The sequence below is a fragment of the Hirundo rustica genome, chromosome 10 (assembly GCF_015227805.2).
Source record: "Hirundo rustica isolate bHirRus1 chromosome 10, bHirRus1.pri.v3, whole genome shotgun sequence".
NCBI lineage: Eukaryota > Metazoa > Chordata > Aves > Passeriformes > Hirundinidae > Hirundo > Hirundo rustica.
The window spans coordinates 8,245,741-8,264,728 of record NC_053459.1 but is presented as its reverse complement, the minus strand read 5'-3'; the positions used below and the strand labels follow the sequence as shown (position 1 = coordinate 8,264,728).

The 18,988-nt window shown below is 41.8% G+C and overlaps 1 long non-coding RNA gene across 2 annotated transcripts in view; it reads left to right on the top strand.

Moving 5' to 3' along the window:
• Positions 1-810: 810 nt before the first annotated feature.
• LOC131378614 (uncharacterized) overlaps positions 811-18,988 on the top strand; it is a 45,220-nt gene continuing 27,042 nt past the window's right edge. For both annotated transcript variants that reach the window (XR_009208179.1, XR_009208178.1), the window contains exon 1: positions 811-967. This is a non-coding gene — a long non-coding RNA (uncharacterized LOC131378614). The remainder of the gene's footprint in view (positions 968-18,988) is intronic.

Here is an 18,988-nt window from a genome sequence, read left to right as displayed (position 1 = left end):
ACTGCTGTGCCAGGAGACGCTGTTGTCTTACAGACCTTAGCAGGGAGCAGATGGGAACAAAACCTGCAGCAGCTGTACTGCATCAAATGATGGAGCCTCATGCACAAGGCATGAGATTGGACTTGCTGACGTAATTTGTCAAATACAGTTGTTTAGAGGCAGCCAGCAGGAAAATGGGAGAGCGGTGAGTTCATCAGTGCCAGCTGATGAGTTAATAGAACAAAAGAAGAAGTCTTTACTCCTTTCTTATTTTATCAGTGAAGCTCACCTGCTTTGATTCCTTCAATAAGGAGGACCAAGCCTAAATTCCATTTTCATCTTTTGCACCAGCTCAACTCTCTTTGTTTTCCTCAGGCCTTTCTGTTCCAAACTTCTCTTCCTGAAACCATTTCTACGTGTAGAAATGTATTCCATCTACCTTGCACTGACACTGTATCAGCATGCAGGATTCAAACAAATGGGCTGGGAGCTCATGTCTTAAGGTGAGCTTCACGACTGGTGTCTATCACCATTTTCCAGAGAGATCATTCCATTATTGTCAAATTATATTTACTTTAGTGATGTGAGTAACACCAAGCCTTCTGTGGTGTAGGTTATTCTGCATGGATGTGTCCCAAAAAGTAAAAATTTATTTTCTTACCCATCTGTGTGAGGACAGATAGAGATAGTGCTGAAGGTGCTGAAGGCAATCTTGCCCCTGATATATTGCAGCTGTGCTAATTACCAAAGAGTGGGAACAGCCTTGCCCTTACAGCTATGGGTGATAAAAGAGTGAGTTAGCAAGTGGAGAGTGAGTTGGTATCTGCTGGCTGTGCTGTGAGGAGGAAGGGACAGGCGGTTGTGTGAGGGACAGACAGGGTTAGGTGGCTGTGCTGGGGACAGGGAAGAGTGATTTGGAACTGCAGAGAAGAAGGAGAGGAAGAGACAGAGCTGTGTGGAGCTGCCCATGGGAGGCTGCATAGAAACGGTATGAAAGACTTTTACATAACAAGGTGCAGATGCTTGAAGCCTTCTGTGGTGTCAGTTGTGCTTCCTCTGTCACTCTTCTAGAGGATTTCAGTAACAAAGAGAACAAGAAGGAAATGTGGATTTCTTCTACCTACTACTTAGTTCTTAATTGTTATTTTATCTTAGTGCAGTTTAATGCTGGATTTCTTTGGCATAACATTGTTTTTCTGTTGAAAATGTGTGAATTCATCTGTTGTCCTTTGCTCACCTTGTATTCTGTGTACAGGTCCAAAGAATAATTAAGGAAGAAACATTCAAAAATATCTTGGAAGGGCTTAATTTTCATTGAATTCCACCGTGATATTGGTGTCTAGTTCTTGAAGATTTGGTGAAACCTATGAACCCAAACAAACTTATGTTACCATAGGAGCAATGCAAGTTCAAGTAGCTTTAACAAGCTACTGTATTTCTCCACTATTTGTTAATGTTAGATGATACTGAAACTTCCTTTTTGAGGTGGTTGAATGCAGTACCTAAAATCCCATGAAAAACCAGGCCTTACATCCTCAGTAAGAAAACAAACCAGGAAAGCTTACTTAAAAGCAGTACTGGTTTCAACATACTTTTGTACTAAAGTGGCAGGATGAAAAACCTGCTGCTTGCTTCAGAGGGGCTAAAGAGAAATGATTTTATTGTTAAGAACTGTGTTTCCAGGGAAAGGTCTTTCATACTAAAAAAATTAAAAATAAAAGGAATTGGCTATGCAATGCTGGAAAAATCCCTTCACTTCTCTCCAGCTAGACCTGAGCCTATAATACAACAGGAGACTATCAGGATCTTTCATTCACTGAGACCACTGTATTTTTTCTTGACAGAGCAATTACTACTTAATCTCATTAGGATAGATGGTAATGGAGCCTAGTTGTAAAATATCCCTTTGTATTTTCTCTTCTATTTTGTTTTGAATATATTGCTTTGATTTTTATCACATTTATGTGCACATTAAGGCACAATTATTCATTGTTAAAGTCAATCTGCAATCAATGTCGTTTTCTGTATTTTGTTTACCCAGATTAGAGGTTTGATCCTGCTCATTGACTTCAATAAGTGCTTGACTTACCCTCTCCTCGCTCTCTCTTGGATTTCCATTTTACAAAGGAGTTTGTCCTTGGCCCTGGCCTGGTGCACAATGACAAGGGCCCATGATACAGACTCTTCTGTGTTCTGGGGACAGACTGGTGATGTTTACCCATGCTGGGCAGGGCACAGTGTCACCCTGTCGAGTCTCCCTGGTTTCCAGCAAAGGATAAATGGAGGACAGGGGCTGGGAGAGCGTGGGAGGAGGAGGAGGACAGAAAACAGCTAGCAAGTGTTTAAGGAAGAGACAAAGCCATGGCATCCCAGGGCAAAGGCTTTGTCATGCCAGGAGCTGGGGCTGGGCTCTCCTGTGGGTATGAAAACCTGCAGGGCTTCTCTGAGCTCTCCTCTTTCACCCAGAGAAAAGCTTTTGGGACAGAGGTCTGTGCATATGGGAAATTCAGTCAATGAAGACAGCTAGAGGGAGGAAAAAGGAATGTTCTCAGCGCTTCAAGGAGCAATTTTCTTTGCATTCACTAGAAACCTTCCTCCACAGTGATGGGCTATTTGCCCTCTCCACCCTTTCCTGTGGTTTTGCCACTTGTCATATATCCCTTTCCTTAAGTTACAAATAAGTAGGTTTTTTTCTGCTATGAGCTGCATTCCTGTTCTGGTGAACAAGAAACTTAATGTAATATTAAGCAAAGAAAGAAACTAATTTCCCTATCTCTCTAACTTGACTCAAGCTATCAGTTACCCTGGAGTAAAGTGAAGATTAATCTACCCTGTGTGTACTTGCAGTATTTAACAATAACAGTCCGCTTGTCTTATCAGTCTCCCTGTGGAAGTTTTGATCACAGAACTGAAGGAAGAATAAGCCTGTGTTTATTCTTGCTGAGGATCTTGACGTTTGGCAGAGTGTTTGCCTTGCTGGTTCTGTGCCAAAGCATTACAGGCTCGATTGGCTGGGCAAAGGTGGGGGAAGACAAGAAAGAGAAACCCCCATTAGGGAGTGCTGGGAGAAAAACCTGCAGAGCTCACAGCGCAGTTTTGCTACCCAGATTTATTTGGGAGAAGTTGCATAGGCAAAGTAGGGTTTTTCCAAAGGCAGTGAACCTTGCCTGCCACGGGGACCATGCCAACATAGCCAGGCTGTGATGTTTTCTGTAATTGAAATATGTTACTTTTGCTGTTCTTGTTTTTCTCTAAAGCCAGACTGCTTTCTGGTGCTCCAGGTGAGATCATATCCTCCCCCCACATATTTCAGTGTGAGGAATATCCCATTAGCTTGATTCTTGCCAATCTGTCCGTGCCAGAAAGGAATGTTCTTCCTTGAGTGATCTGAGAAGTCCAAATCATCTCCATCACGTAATGCTGCCTCAAGAAACCCCTGTAATGTGCTGTGCACAGGAGTTCAGCTGGTCAGCTCTGTAGATTAGTGGCACTTAGAAAAGAACATGTTTCATAGAGAGTTTCTGCTTAATAAATGATAGTGAAGAGTGTCATGGAGTGCAGTAACTGCTAATGTTGCACTTCCTCTGCCACTGCCCTAATTTAATTTCCTTGAAAAGTACCTTTCCAACATTTCAAGGCACTGAAAGTACCTGATGAATGCAGATATGTGGAGTTTATCACTTCAGCCTGGACTGTGAAATATTATTTCACATAAATAACAATTAAAACCTTTGGAGAACGTTCTCAACCTCAGATGTATGACCAAAAGTCTGGTGGCAGCTTGTCAGGAGTTGCTGTGATTTTGCACCCATAAAGGGAAACTAATCCCCCTCTTCTCTTCTGTACCATTTCTGTGGTCAAGACAATCTCCTCCCCTGGCTCATCTGTGGAGCACCATGATCCATAGTTTGGGAAGCGAGGAGAGCAGTGCAGACCTGCAGGCTCCTGGATCTCCTGATGAGAAGGGGAACAGAGGGAGCAGCAGAGGTGCTGTCTCCTTCTTCGTCATTTCCCCGGAGGAACTCTTGCATGATAGTTCAAGTCAAAGAATGCAAAGTTTAGTTTTTAGATGGGAAGAATAAGGATAAAGAACACTTTTTAAAAATAAAATATTATTGTTCATACTTATTTGATTTTTGACAGTACATTTCTAGCCCTTTTTTAATGAATCAATATATTTTTTAATAATTCAATATTGCAGATATATCATTTTCGTTTTATATTTTGCTAAGTTCTACTTTTTCTCCTCTATTGATTTTATTCCTGTCTAAAACCTCTTTCTGTCACTCTGTAAGAGAATAAAAATGGGCTAAATCAAGCACTTTATCCAATCGATGACTCTTCATACTTGACCAAGAATCTCTGTGCCAGAAATAACATTCCAGAGTCTGGAAGTGATAAGGATGAAAAGTTCCATTACAACATATTAATCATTGCTCCTCCATTTTTCTTTAGGCAGGACAAGTTCCATTGCTGTTTATTCTGTGACTTGTGATGGGTGTCTCTGGAGCTGCCTTTACAACAGCAATGACCTTAGGCTCTACATGATTTCTTTTTTTTTTTTTTTTTTTTTTTTTTTAAACTGCTGTGCCAAAATACATGCCAAAATATTGGTTTGCAGAATTCCCATGTGCAGTTCCCAGGGCTGAACGCAGTCCTGACTGTGGGAGGGAGGTTGCTCATTTTTCTATGCCTGGCATGAAAGAGCAGGTGCGGTAAGTGGATGGTGAGATCGAGTTCCAGCCGTGTGAGGAAATGCTTGGAAGGGAGATACTGCCTGTGCAGCGAGAGAAGGCAGGAGGTGAGCTCTGGGGTGGAGCGAGGAGGCTGCTAAAATCCATCTTCCTCTGCTTGTTTCAGGAGAGGGGAAATAGGCAGAAAGGGTTAGAGGTCTGGGGGTGGTGAGAGCTTATCAAAGAAACACAGTCCAGCTGCTTCTGTATCAGACAGGAGAAGTAAAACTTGTGCTAGATTTGGAGTAGGGTTGTTGATGCTATAAAGTAAATGCCAGAGACACAGTAGAAAATCTTTCCATTTTAAGCTGAATGTTCATCTCCTTGCTACTCTGAACCTTTTCCATCGCATCTGTGCTAACAAGGACCTGCAGTACCACGTGTTTATGTTTGTAGTAGTCAGGTTGATCATCATAAGCACTGTTGTAGCATTTCTCAGCTCAGGAATAAATCTAAGAGAATGCCTCAGAGTGGCTGCAGTGCCTCAGGCTTCCTGACAGTGGATGGGGAAAGCACAGGGCAGTTTCAGAGTGTGTCAAGCAATGCAAGATGTTGAGCATGGTTGTTTAAGCAGGGCAGCAGGAAAATGGGAAAGAGACAGTAATTTTCAATCATTTTCTTCAGCTCTAGAGAGGCTCTGTGCAATGTTATATCCAGAGCTTGCAGATGTCTCCTGGAGGTAGGGACTTTCCAGATGGCCAAGCAGGGCTCTCCCCTCTTCTCTCTCCCTGCTCCTGTAAAATCAATCAGAATAGGAAGGGTGATGCTGCTCACTCTTCAGTGGTTTAACCATGATCAAATCCTTCTTCTGCCAGAATAAATTCAGCCACACATCTTCTGGAAGGAGACTTTGTAGACAGTTGTGGAGAAAGGTGTGATTTCATGAAGACAAGGGAATCAGGCTAGACCAGGAACTGCAGCTGTGATCTAGTGTGGCTTATGCAGAGTGGGATCCTTGCTTTCTGGATTTTCCCAGTCAATCTGATGTAGTGAACTCCATTATTTTTCTCTTAAATTCATTTTTACAGGGAAGGGTGAGCACTCCCATTTCCTACCTCAATATATATGTTTGGGATACATGCAGAAGTATTACCCTGGCCCTGGAAGATGGACATTTACCCAGGGTTAGGGATTTCCCTGCAGATGGCAGATATGGCTTGGAATTGCCTCACTCAAAAGAAGATCCACAGCTGTGGTAGAGGCACTTCCTACCCACACCTGTCCTCAATGTAACTACCATCAAGATTACGTTATAGTTATTTGACCACAGCCTTTCAGGACAGAATGTTTGGCATCACCTGAAATAGAATTTTGGTACTTGAGCTCAAAGTCCTTTATTCAGGAACTGGCTCATGATCAGTGCAGAGGTGACAAGTCTTGCGATTAAAACTGGATCTTTAGAAGGAATGTTCTCCTGCATGTGCGGAGTGGAGGATTTGACCCAGAGTTATTTTTTAGCATGCAGGACCTGGCACCTTAATTCAGATGTTCATGCTCTCCCTCTTTCCCCCAGAAAGACTTTGACATTTTACACTACTTCCTCTTTATAAAGCAGGACTTACAAAGCAGGTAAAATTGAAATTTACATGCAGTGTAACTGAGATCAACAATTAGAGCTACTTTACATAATCTCAGCCCATGTGCACTGTTGAGCATTTCTCATTAGAAGTCTGTGGAATGTTCTTACTTTCTTTTGCTTAATGTTATATATTCCTTGGTGTTTCTGCACTGACTTGTTGAGAATTTTTTTTGTGAGTATTCTGCCATTTCCCCATTGACACACATCCCCATTTTTTGCCCATTTAGTTAATCAGAAATTTTGCAATGGCTTATGCAGCCCTCAAAAACATGATGGGAAATATTTTCTGGGGTTTGTCATTTTAAAATGATACAGATTTTTTTTTAAAAAGCCATCATTCTTGATACTGAATCACGTTATGAAGCAGAGATACACAATGTGGTGGCATGTCTATTATTCATGACAGATCTATTTTGTAAGGAAGGTTATTGTAAGAAAATGCAAAACAAACTGCCACAAGAGGTTATAACAGAGATAGATCACAGGTGACATTGGTTTCTGTAGAAACTATAGGAAGATAAAACCAAACACATTAGTAGAAGAATGTTTATTTTCTGGTATTCTTGTCAAAAGGATCAGATAAGTCATTTACTTGTTGTCTTACAAATAAATGGACACAGAAATGTCATCAGGAAATATTTTGGACTCTAGATGACATCCAAGCACTTCTATAATTCTTGAAGGAAAGCAAGCAGCACTACTGTCAATTTAAAATTGTGACTTACTGAAATCAAACACTCATACTTGGATTCTTCCATGTTTCTTGTGCTGAGCAGAATCTTTAAGGACCCCTCATCTGCCCAGAGCCAAGCCCGTACGTGGAGTGCAGTGCTGATCGAAGACACGATCCTGTCCCTTAAAGCAAGCCCCCGTGCCGTGCCCCAGCTGCGCCAATGCTGTGGGATCCCACCGTGGGCAGCCCGAGCTGTCACCGGGCTGAGGGCTGGCGTGGGCTTTTATCGACCGGGAAAAGCAAAGCCAGCCCTGGCTGAGGAGGGGAGATGGGATGCAGCTGGGAAGAGCTGTGTCTGCAGTGTCACCTCCCCGAGCTTCGTGGCCTCAGCACGCTTCCCACGTTCCCCCAGTCTTGTGCAGGGGCTGCTGTGCGAGTGCCCTGCCTGCAGGTTCGGGGGACAGCAGCGGCTGCCCGTGGCTGTCGATGATGACAACAAATTCTCCTCCACATTAATTCTGATTATCAGTTCTCCTATGACTAGAGGGTCCAGGTTTTGTGAAGGATGGTTCTTCACACGTAGCGTAACAGACGTCAAATTGACCTAAGGGTTATTTCCTCTAAATTTCCTTTGGGTTCTGTTTTCTTCGGCTGGCTGAAACCAGGTTATTTCAAATGAAATTAGCCTGCCATAAATCTTCTTTTGCCTCCTTTTCTGCCACAGGCTCTTGCTTCCATGTCTGTGGTCTTAAAATATCTTTCTTTTAAGATAGATCTTAAGCTGATAATCACAAGAGTGTAAATTTCCATATTTGAAGAATTTCCTAGTGTGAGTAGCACCAGAAGTTGCACCCTGCCCCAGGGATGTTTGCCATCTTGCTCCTCTTTCGTTGTCAACAGTAATCTTAGCACGTCTTTGTCACTATCAAATTCTGATATTCTTTCTGAAGTAACTCAGAAGGAAACAATTGAATTTTATAATACAATGGCTTTTAAATGAGCCAGCCATCCAAGAGTTAAATGAAGATATTACAGCTGTTGCTTTATAGGTTGTAAGCGCTTGGTTTTCATCAAAGCCTTAAAGGTTAGCCTATTCCAAGGGGTCAACCTTTATATTAGGTATCATTTATCAAGGATTAACACAAAATTAAGTTTTAATTGTACAGTATGATGGAAAGTTGGATTAGTTTAAAAGAGGTAATAAAAGGAAATTTATGTCCCTAACTGTGTATCAGACCGGGATTGGGTGACTGGAGAATGCTTCATGTTTTTTCTAGGAAAAGTAAGGAGGTGAAGGCAGAGAGGGCAGACAGGCACTCTGCTTGCTGATAACCCTCCCAGCCAGTGGAGCTGTGCTGGGGTATCGTGCCTGGGTGTTGGGGGATGACACTGCCATAAGCTTTCATTTAAGCCAAGCCCCACAAAGATTAAAGCCACTTAGGGAAAGGCCAACTAGCCAGCTTTTCTCCCATTCCCAGCCGGGAGTACAGCTCACTCTTCACTTGCGTTCCCAGCAATTTGGGGCTTGACTGAGATTGAGTTTGACAGTAAAAGAGATAAAACTTATCATTTGGTGTCATGATTCAGTACATAGCCCAGAAGATAAATGACTCATTTCAGAGGTTGATAAAAATGTATTTGTTCATTTGCCATTATATGATCCGTTATATTTGCAAGCAATCTTACGACTGAAGTAACATCCATTAGCTCAAAACAGCTGCCTGCTGTCTGTAGAGTTAAAAGGAATTAAAGCACAGTTGTGTTTAGGAAACGCGTGTGGGTTTTTTTCAGATTGTAGCCGCAGTTTGATGAAGCACCATTAGATACTTGGGTGGCCAGAGGAACAGTCAGTGCTGACAGGGACACCCAGGATAATGTCAAGTAAAATTCCTCCAGGGAATTACTCAGTGTGTGCCAGCGTCTGGTCAGTGCCCAGCCCCACAGGCTGGGTGAGCAGCTAAAGCTCTGCCCTCAAGGAGCCCAGGTCTAATCCAGGGGGGATCCCTGCAGGAGCAGGGCTCTGCCTGTGCATTTGGTACTCAGCCCTTTTGGGAAAGATGACAAAAAGCCTGTGGGAATATGCAGAGATTACAGGAGGATGGATCTCTGTGAGTGAGAGTTAAGCAACCTTAATGGGGTTATGTGTTACAAATATCAAACCCTTGAAGCCTAATTTTAAACCAATGGGAGAATATTCCTCTCAGCAGGGCTGCAGTAAATGGTATCTCTTCTGTCAATGAGCTCTAGGCCAATTTCTTCATCTTTTATGCACTCCCTTTCTTCTTTTGCATTTTCCTCCATTGCCTTCCTTAATGGACTTTTACCAATCTTGCCTTTGCATGTGGAGAATTCTGACTCCTATGCTGTTTTCCAAAACTGTCAGAGTGGAGAACAAGTTGTTCTTTCTTGTTTTCTTAAGAGTGGACTCAGTTTAGCATTTTTTGCACAGCTTCTGTATCAGGACCCTGCACTGTTCTGCTAAATCCTGCTCTGACCAGCGATAATCACAGCCTCCAGGACCTCCTCTGTTTCTTTGGAGGAGGAGACACTGCACACTTATGGGAGCCAATGTAGACCATGAAGAGTTTTATCACCTCAATTATAAGGCATTGTCTTTAGGTCTGCAGATGCAAAAGTGATCTTAAAACCAGAATGAGTCTTGGCATGCTTTACACAGGTCTCACAACAACGTGCAATTCCTTCAACAAGAAGTTAAACTTAAGGTCCCAGGTCAGAAACACAGTTAAGGCAGTGCTTCAGTTCTTTTCTGATCCATGTTTCAGCTTACGTTTTCTTCCCCTTTCCAAAGTACTTACACTAATAACTTGATGGGAAGATGTTTCACAGGATATATTTTTGTACCTGAAAATTACTTTCCTGTAGCCTGTGAGATGCAATATGATGCATTGTCCCTGAGTGGGGAAGTTTTTTATAGAATGTTCTTAATAAAATTATTATTACAAATCTAAATCTTTGAAACAAAATGAGATGACAAATGAGTGGAGATTTTATAGGTTTCTCAGAAAATAAAAACATTTCAATGAGCATTATTTATCAGTCCCATATTTTTGTATTTATACAAGACTTCTCATCGTGAGCTGCTTTCAAATTTCTTTCAACTACTGTTCTCTAAGTCAGGGAGTATTTTCTCTTAGACGAAATCTGCTGAGAATTCATGTGGTTTCAGCCATTTCTTGAGACCATACACATTTTTGCTAATTTTAAATATCCCTTCCATAGCACAGAAGAATATTTGATTTGTTTTCCTTGGCTTATTTACAAGTCAGTATTGTTTTCACTTTCTGATGATGGCTTTGTAATTAGATTTTTGTCTTTTTCCTCTCCTCCCGAATTTTTCATAATCAATTCCCGAACACGCAGAATTAATTATTAGTAACGTTATCCGCCTTTTCCCTTCATTGTCACCTTTCTGCATTAAGAGATAAATCTGTTTTCTTGTAAAAAGGATTTTGTTGTATTATTAACAGGCATGATAATAAACAGTTTAAACTTTCCTGTACATAAGCCTCGGGATGGTGCAGTGTTGTTTTCCCACGGCTGATTTGGACGCTGGCAACAGGCAAAGGGAGAGCACAGGGCAGAGTGTGCACAGGGCTGTGCCCTGCAGCATCCCTGGCACAGCCGTGCCCAGCTCTGGCTGCGTGGGGACCCCTCCTTTCTGGGCTCCTCTTTGGCAAGAGCCCCCTCAGCACTCCCCCTTTTCCCTTAAAGCTTTCTGATGCCTTTTCTCTTTTCACACCTTATGCCACCTCTTTGTGATACAAAACAGGGGTGACAGAACTGAGGAAAGATTGACCTTTTGTTCATCTGCTCTTCTCCAGGATGATTTTTAACCTATTTTTGGATGAAGAAGGATTTTTTTTTTTTTTTTCCTACTAAGAAAGACCTGTTTCAAAACTGAAGAAAATATTTCTGAGCCATCTCTGAATGTTCGAATTAACTTTTCAGTGTTTCTTAACTTTTCTGTCTGTCCCAGATTTATCCAGGCAATTGTCTAGATGTGTAATGAAGCTCCATATTTAATAAAAAGGAGATTTTTTGCTGTTGGGAGTGAGGCAAACCATTTACTGCAAAGTTAGGGTATTTTTGTTTGGTTTGGGTTATTTTTTCTGCTTACCCTGGTGGTATTCTGTAATATTTGGTAGACAATACGTTTGTTCCTTTCTCATCTTCTCATTATGCTCACCTGGGGAGGGACCTACCTTTTCCAGGGACTTGATGGTGCAAAGAACAAGGTTGTGAGGTTGTTTAGGGATTAGCCCCATCTAAAGAATACCTAGTGGTGAGCTGGCTGTTTATTTAGCTGTGAGCAGTGACTTTCTGTTACCTGTACTCTCTATGAAAGATGGACACAAGACAGATTAATCTTTCATCAACAAAAACCCATTGTTCCTGTGATGCATTTATCTGTTATATTGCTTTTGTATCTTTCTGGATAAGAATTAAGTCCATGCAACACAGTTCACCTTCGGCACCTCTCTAGAAAATCAGAACAAGGCTTGTTCTGTGTACAGCATCAATTAACCCAGGCAAAAAGGTACTGTCATTGATTGAATCTTGCTTACTGAGTTAAGGTATTGTACAGCTTTCCTTGAGAAAACACCTATAAATACCCTGTGCTGTCAGGGGGGAAAGTGCAGGCAGAGGGAAAAGGCAGATCAGGGTTCAGTCTGTCCATCTGTAGCACCTAATGTCTCAGTGACTTTTTATAATGGTGGTGCTTAATTATTCAAAACACAAGCAGCTTCAGGAGCATTTTCCCCCAAGAAGGTAACAATCTTCAATAAAAATGAGTATAGAGAGTAAGGAATTTTTCAGCCATCCACTCTGGACTCAGTTACCTGTTTCATTAACAGCTGTGGCTGATTGTCCTGGAGTTGATTCTTACCTCATTCTCCTCCTTTTTAAAATTAAAAGAATAGTTTCATGACATTCATTAATTGCTACATAATGTGTTGTTATTTCCTCCAGAATACAGCAGATTTCAGAAATATGTTTCAGTCCCCGTCTATTATTGTGGCTGGTACAATTTCTGTCATGCTTTTTCTGCAGCTGTACAATGTGGATTTGTGACAAAAGGTTCTTTCTATTTTGATAATGTGGAGATTGAAAAATAATTATTGAGGTTCTATTTCATGACATTATTTCTGAAAAGGAAACAGTAATGGTCCCCCCTCCCAAAGCAGAGGATATAGACTCTATACTTCAATAAAAACATGCAAGCCTCCTTTTCCTTAATTATTGCCTAGAAAAATGAAAAGAAATGAAAAAGTATTCCACTACGGAGCTCGGGGATATTTTCCACAGATCTGTTAACCACATCCTGCAGGGCAGGTCACAGCCATCTGCCTGCTGTGTGCACCTCACCATTTTGGCAGCAACTGAAAACAGGGAAACCCCCAGACAGGGTGATTTGCATTCCCCAAGCCTCTCCCATCCTTTACTCTGCCCTCATTTCAGCAGTTTGGTTTCCTCTGCAATACTATTGATTGCAGAGCCATTGACCAGAACTGATCCATAATCGGCAGCCTGGATTTTAGCATTTGCTGCAAATTTTAGAGAAGTAAATTCTGACATTCTCAAATTGAAAAAAAATTATTTCAGAAAATCCCACCTACCCCCAGTCAGACCTTGGTTTCCATACAAGATCCACCCCAGAGTCTCGGCCTGGCTGCCAGCCTCAGATTGCTGCAGAATTCAGTGGTAGCTGCAGATGGAAAGTTCAGAAGCACATCCTTAAGAGACTTGGAGGGGAAAGAGCTTGCTCCCCTCCCTCCCCTGCTCCTACCACTTGTAAATGGTGTACAAAGAGGTCTGAAAAGATGGAACAGGGAAATCTTCAAACTTAAGCCTTCTGGGTCATCTCTTCATATCCTAAAATAAAGTCAGCAGCAGAGACCTTGAAAAGCTTTTTTTTTTTTTTTTTTTTTTTTTTTGTTAGACTGCTTTAATGAGAAGTGTATAAACTGACACTGATCTCTTCACATTAGGGTTTATTGCCTTGTGATGCTGGAGATGTTTTTAAGTGATAGAGTTCTGCTCGAGTGTTCAGTAAATAAATGCAGTAATAGAGAGATTTGGCTTATGTCAAGAAGAGATGAACCGAACAGAATAGGCCATAATAGGCAACTTTTTCATGAAAACATTGGGGTATTACAGGAACAATGGGGTTTGTCAGTGTCCTTTGAACTTGATGAGAGCGAGTTGCGTGTGGTCTTATTTTAAGGATGGGGGAAATTGGAGCAGGTCTAAGAGTGGCTTTCTAAATTCTCCTCTTGGCTCTGCCGTCATCTTTAGTAGATACTGCTAAGGCAGATCAATGTTTCTGTTGATGTAAAGTAATCTTGCCATTGGAAGAAGTCTAATTTAGACGCAGCCTAATTTAATTTGTTCTGTTTGGACATGCTGTTTAATCCAGTGTTGAAAACCAAACCTTAGAACAGCTTTTCTTGACTGTACTGACAATTACACAAGTTAAGTGGTTGTGCCTTTTGGGACAGCATGTTCACATCCTTGTGGCAGGTTTATATTTGTTTTATTTAGGTGCTGTGTCAAGCCAGGGCTTATGTGATAACAACTCAGGCAGACAAATTAAATGTTTCTGTTCTAATTAATCTCAAGTAACTTTTTTTGGATGCCTTCAGGAATATTACTAATGAACATATTCAAGATAGATTACTTATAAACAAATACTTATGTCTTTATCCCTAAACCATCATTTAAGTCTGAAAATATTGTCACACGATTTCAGAAAGTTGTGTTCTATCCAGCGTAAATGTAATGATTACATTACCATCACATTCACAAGCTGTCAGCTGTCAGATTTTACTGGTTAATATATTGAAGTAAATAGAGAAGCAGCATTGCAATTTCTTATGTTAATAGAGCTCTGTAGCTATTAAAACAGTCTAAATACATAATAAATAAATAAAACTCAACTTTATGTGAAATGCTGACATGGGACATGATTTGATTGCCTCTCCAGCAGTTTGTGGCACTAATGGAAGCATGAGCTCGGGACACTCCACCAGTGGGTCTGAGATTAATCCTCCCCTTGTACCTTAACCCTGGCAAGGGATTTGCCAGCTCAGGGGAATCTGCAGTTTTTCATAACTTCCAAATATTTTGGGTGTAATTTGCCTTTGCTGATCTCCTGGAGGGAGTGGATTTCTCTTTAGCCAAGTTTCTTGGGAGATGGAAACGCTTGCATTGCAGAAATAAGCAGGGGAAAAAGCACTTTTGTGTTTTAATGGCAGAGTGGAGGGGAAAGGGGCTGGCAAGGTACTGGGATGAACATAACTCTGGGCTCTCTTTCTCAGCGTGTAAGGAAAATGACCCCTCCTCCCCCCAGCCAACTCTGTCCTTGCTACAGGGCTGGGAATAACACTGAAGTGAACAGTAAAACATAAAGTGCCCCATCTCACAGTGTGACATATCATTTTTTCCCTGGCATCTCATAACTTACCCTTTTCTACAGCTTTTTGTTCTGAGCCAAATGTCACAAGTTAACGCATGAATAAATGAGGACGGTTCTCACCACTTCCATGATATGTTGCAAGATATACACAGGTGGTGCTTTAAAGGCTGCCATTTGCCTCAATAACTAAATACCATTTGCATTTTACTGGCTTCTCTGTGTGTCAGATCCCGCACCTGTTCCAGGCCGATTTCAGCAGGCATTATAACCAGTGCCCACATTTTACTTTTTTCCGGTGGTAAATAGGTCAGTATTTCAAGACAGAAATCTATTAGAGAGAAAGTAAGTGTTTTGTGTAAGAGGAAATATGGTGTGTATGAAGTTAAATTAAAAATAAATTGGGTAATAATCAGCCAAAAATTATAGAAGTGCTGGAGAAATCAGTCCAAACAGGAGATGTAAAAAAAGGCAAACAATCTCCAACTTCAAACTCTCATGTATCAAATTCCTGTTTCCATAAAACCTGTAAGTGTGTGCTTAACTTAGACATATGACTTGCCCAGCTGTAATCAGGAGTAAAACACATATGCTTGAAGTTACTGGTGTTGTTATGTGCCTTGCTGATCTGTAGCTGAAGGGGTCAAGTATCTCTGGAAAACATAGCTCTGATTACATGTAAAAAAATCCACTTATGCTCACAATATTTGTTCCATTGAATATTCCTGAAAATACAGTGAGTTTGACCATGATTAGAGGCATTGTGACAGTAGATGTTGTGACTCTTAATGAACAATAGCAAGAATTGTTTAAGGGATATTTTGAATGCAAAGGATAGTGGCTTGGGGAGAGGTGATTTTTAATATTCCTGTCAACACCAGGTGCTGTTCTAAGAAAAACTCTCTTCTTTTAAGGCTTTATAACCTATCAGAAGGGATTGCTTGTGGTTTTCAGCTTGCTGTACTCCAGTAAGGTGCTAGGAGTGGTTCCAGTGCAAATTTGAGCAATCCCTGCCTAAAGCCATCTGTCAGCATTGACAGACATTTCATCTTGTGCCTCTCAGCCCCAGCTAAGGACTCAGAATCAGTCTGAATGAGAGTGTTCATGATGTTTACAGTTTACATTAAGCAGCTTTCAGAAAGGAAGAGAAGCTTTTACTTCACAAATTAATCGCTCTGTATATATTATTAGGATGTACTAATAGGGGCTAGTGTACACAACAAGAGCAGAATAAAAACACATCAGCTCTCTAAGTCAGGAAAATCAGAGATTTTAAGAGTTGCATATACACAAATTATGTTAAGAAATTTATAATGCTATTAGGTGGCCTTTACAGGCTTTAAATTTATGAAGCAGGATTTCCCATTTCCAGTTGTCAGTGGTGTGTGTGCACTCTGAGAGCTGTAATGAAGAGTTAGAGACCAAGAGCAGAATTCAGCACACAACTAGAAAAATTAACTTCCAGGGGCTTGAAGGAAAAAAAGTGCTTATGCTTGTGTATCCAGAATTTATTACAGACACCTGCCATTTAGGTGTTCAGATCTCCAGCTGTCCTGTTCAGGGCTGGCTCTGCACCTAAAGCGAGCAGTTGTTTGGCTCTGATCTCGGTGGAAGATGGAGAGCTTGTGTTGCATCTGCCCTGAGGGGACTGCAGAGAACCCTCCAACCTTCTTTTCCTCCATAAAGTGTTTGGTTGATTTGGCCTATTTTCATTTTTGAAGACTCATTTTCCCCAAACGGTTTTGGAGAGAGAAAATGTGGAGCCTGGGCTGGGTTTCTGCTGTTGACCTCCCTGAGTACAGACAGAGAAGGGTCAGGAGAGCTCAGACCAGCAAAAGCCCTGGGGTAGGGTCAGGAGTTTTGTCCAAACTGTGCTGTCCTGAAGCAGCTTGTACAGTATTTGCTGAGGGAGTCTTATTTTGGCATGCCTGTATTCCTGTCACAAGGTACAGGTTTCCCCAGAGCCAGCTCTCAGATGTTTGTATGACCAGAGACCCTTTAAATCCATGTCAGAATACAACAGAAAGGGATTGGTCACACAGTGACCATAGAAAAATACTGATAACCTTGGAACTGAGGTGGAGTGCTCTGGACCAGTCCTTCAGTATCACCAAGAGATTTATAACACATGTCCAGAAGAATCCTTGGGAACATCTGAGCCACAGCACTCCATCCTTCACAGCTTTTCTCAAGGCACAGTATAACCTAGTGCATTTGTTCAGATGAGAAAGTGGAAACAGTATGACTTTCACTCAGATGTCTGGTGTTTGTTCTTCAGCACTAAAAAAAGTATATTTCAGAAAAGTGCAGCTTTTTCTGCAGGAAGTTGAGTCTCAATTAAAATAACAGTATTTATAAAGAAAAAGTGTAATGAGAGTGCTCTGACAGTATAACATTTGGACTTTTCCTTCCTCAGCCATTATGAGGAATACAAATATTCATCTGGGACTGTTGAAAAATACCATTTATAGGAATAAAATTACTCTGTCTCAGTTGGCTGAACCAACATCTTAAGTGCTGAAGTACATTTATGCCTACTACACAAGGAAGGGTGTTTTATAGCCTTAAAAAAAAAAAAACAAAAACAAACCCTTAAAAATTACCACTGTAGAGTTGAACTTAATTTTTCCCTATTTTGCTGTAGTATGAGGCAGCACACAACTGCTGCCCCAAAGCAGACCTAAGAAGTGCTTAGTGCTGGAATAAAATCAGGGCCATGTGAAAATTGTGGCCATTTTCATCACCTGGTGGCAGTGATGTTTTAACAGGTGGGTTTCTGCTGCTGGATACCTGTTTATGGCAGGTGCAGTTTCCTTGTGCTCCGTGTCAGCCCCCTTGGACTCACTGTGAGTGGCTTTTGCTGCCTGAGCTGTGGAGGGAGGTCCCAGCCCTGCCCTTCCTGCCAACATTGGTGCCATTTGCCACAGTACAACTCTCCCCACCACCTCCTTGGCACCATAAATTAAGGAAGAAAAGCACCTACACAAATGAAAACGATGCGGTGCTGAGCTGTTATTCCTGAAAATATCATTTGCCAGCACCAGCCCATATCTAGAGAGAGGTCTGAGGATCCCTGTGCCTTCCAGTGGGGCTGAGAGAGCTGGGCTGTGCAGCTCCCATTGCTGGTGAGGGAAGCTGCAGCACCGATGTGCCAGCCACTGCTCCGAGGAATTTCCCTTAGAAATATCACAGAGTGAGGCACAAAGCTCCCAGAGTGCACATCAATCACAGCTGCACCCTGGCTCGCTGCCTGCCTGCTGCTCCATTCACAGCTGCACTCTGCACGCTCTCTCAGAAGGCTTCTGCTCTTACCTGGGTGGAGGGGAGTTCCAGCCTGCCTCATACACCGTGAGGATCTGCTGGCAGTGAGTCTTCCCAAGGAGACATGTAGAGAGCTTCTGGAGAGTGGAAAGGAATTCTCCCCTTAGCCTTTCAGGTTGGGAAAAGTGCTTCTCTGCACGCAGCACAGCAGAAATTCCAGCTAAGCTTGCTGTCTGCAGGCCTTGTTGCTGTGTAAGGTGCATTGCCAGTTATGCCATCCTGAAGCCACCCTCCCAGGCTGCTCCTGGAAGACACCTCTTGGCAAAGGCAGGATGTGCTGTGTTCCTGATTCAGCCAATTTGCCTCTCTGCGTGCACCCCCCAGGCACTGGGAGCCAGTGCACGCGAGTCACTGCTCAAACATGAGTATTTCCAATCCATATTTAAGCAGATTTCAACCCAGGCTTTTTGGCAAGTAGGCTCACCTGTGATTTCTGTTGGCTTTGAAAGGATGAATTCATGATGTTCCTTAAAGTTGGATGAGTCTTTGATTCTTTTGGCCAGCATTTTAAGGCTAATATTTTAGAACATTTCTCATGTCATATCATGACCATATAATAGGAAAACTATGGGGTGAAAGCTGAATCGTGGACTTCCAGCCATGTATTGCTTTATTCAGGAACATTACTGAGCCTGTGCATAACTGTCCTGCCTTCCAAAAGAGTAAATTGTGTAAGTATGCTTAAAAAAAGAAGCTAAATCTAATGTGTGTTTTCATTTGCAAGTTTGGACTTTGGTGCCCTCCATTTTCCAAACAAAGTCCTTTCTGAATCTTCCACCTGCAGATTATGGTGTAAATTTCCCTATGAGTGTAACAATTCTTTGGGCTGCTGCTTGTGTGTAGTGATCAATGTGTTGGTGTCATCACATGTGCCAAACATCAGCAGCTTCAGATTCTTATCACCTGTTCTCACAAATGGTCTCAGAATTTGGAGATGCTAAAATTCTCTTGGATGTTTACCTATTCTTATATTTATGAGGCTTTTCAATAAAACATCTGATATATTTGTTTGCTTTGAACAGGTACCTGTTCAAATACTGAAATATTTGGACCTGAAATATTTTCTAAACACTGGCTGCTATACCGTGAAGGATTGGCATGGTTCTCATAGCAATTAAGTCATATTTTTCCAACTGAGATTTATTGTCTACATGCCTGCATCAGAGTGGAAATCTCTATAAAGATAAGCCCTTTTAGACTGGCTGTTCCAGAGTCAGAACAGTGGAATTTGGAGGGAGCATTTACCCCATGAGCGGAGGATTTCTGCA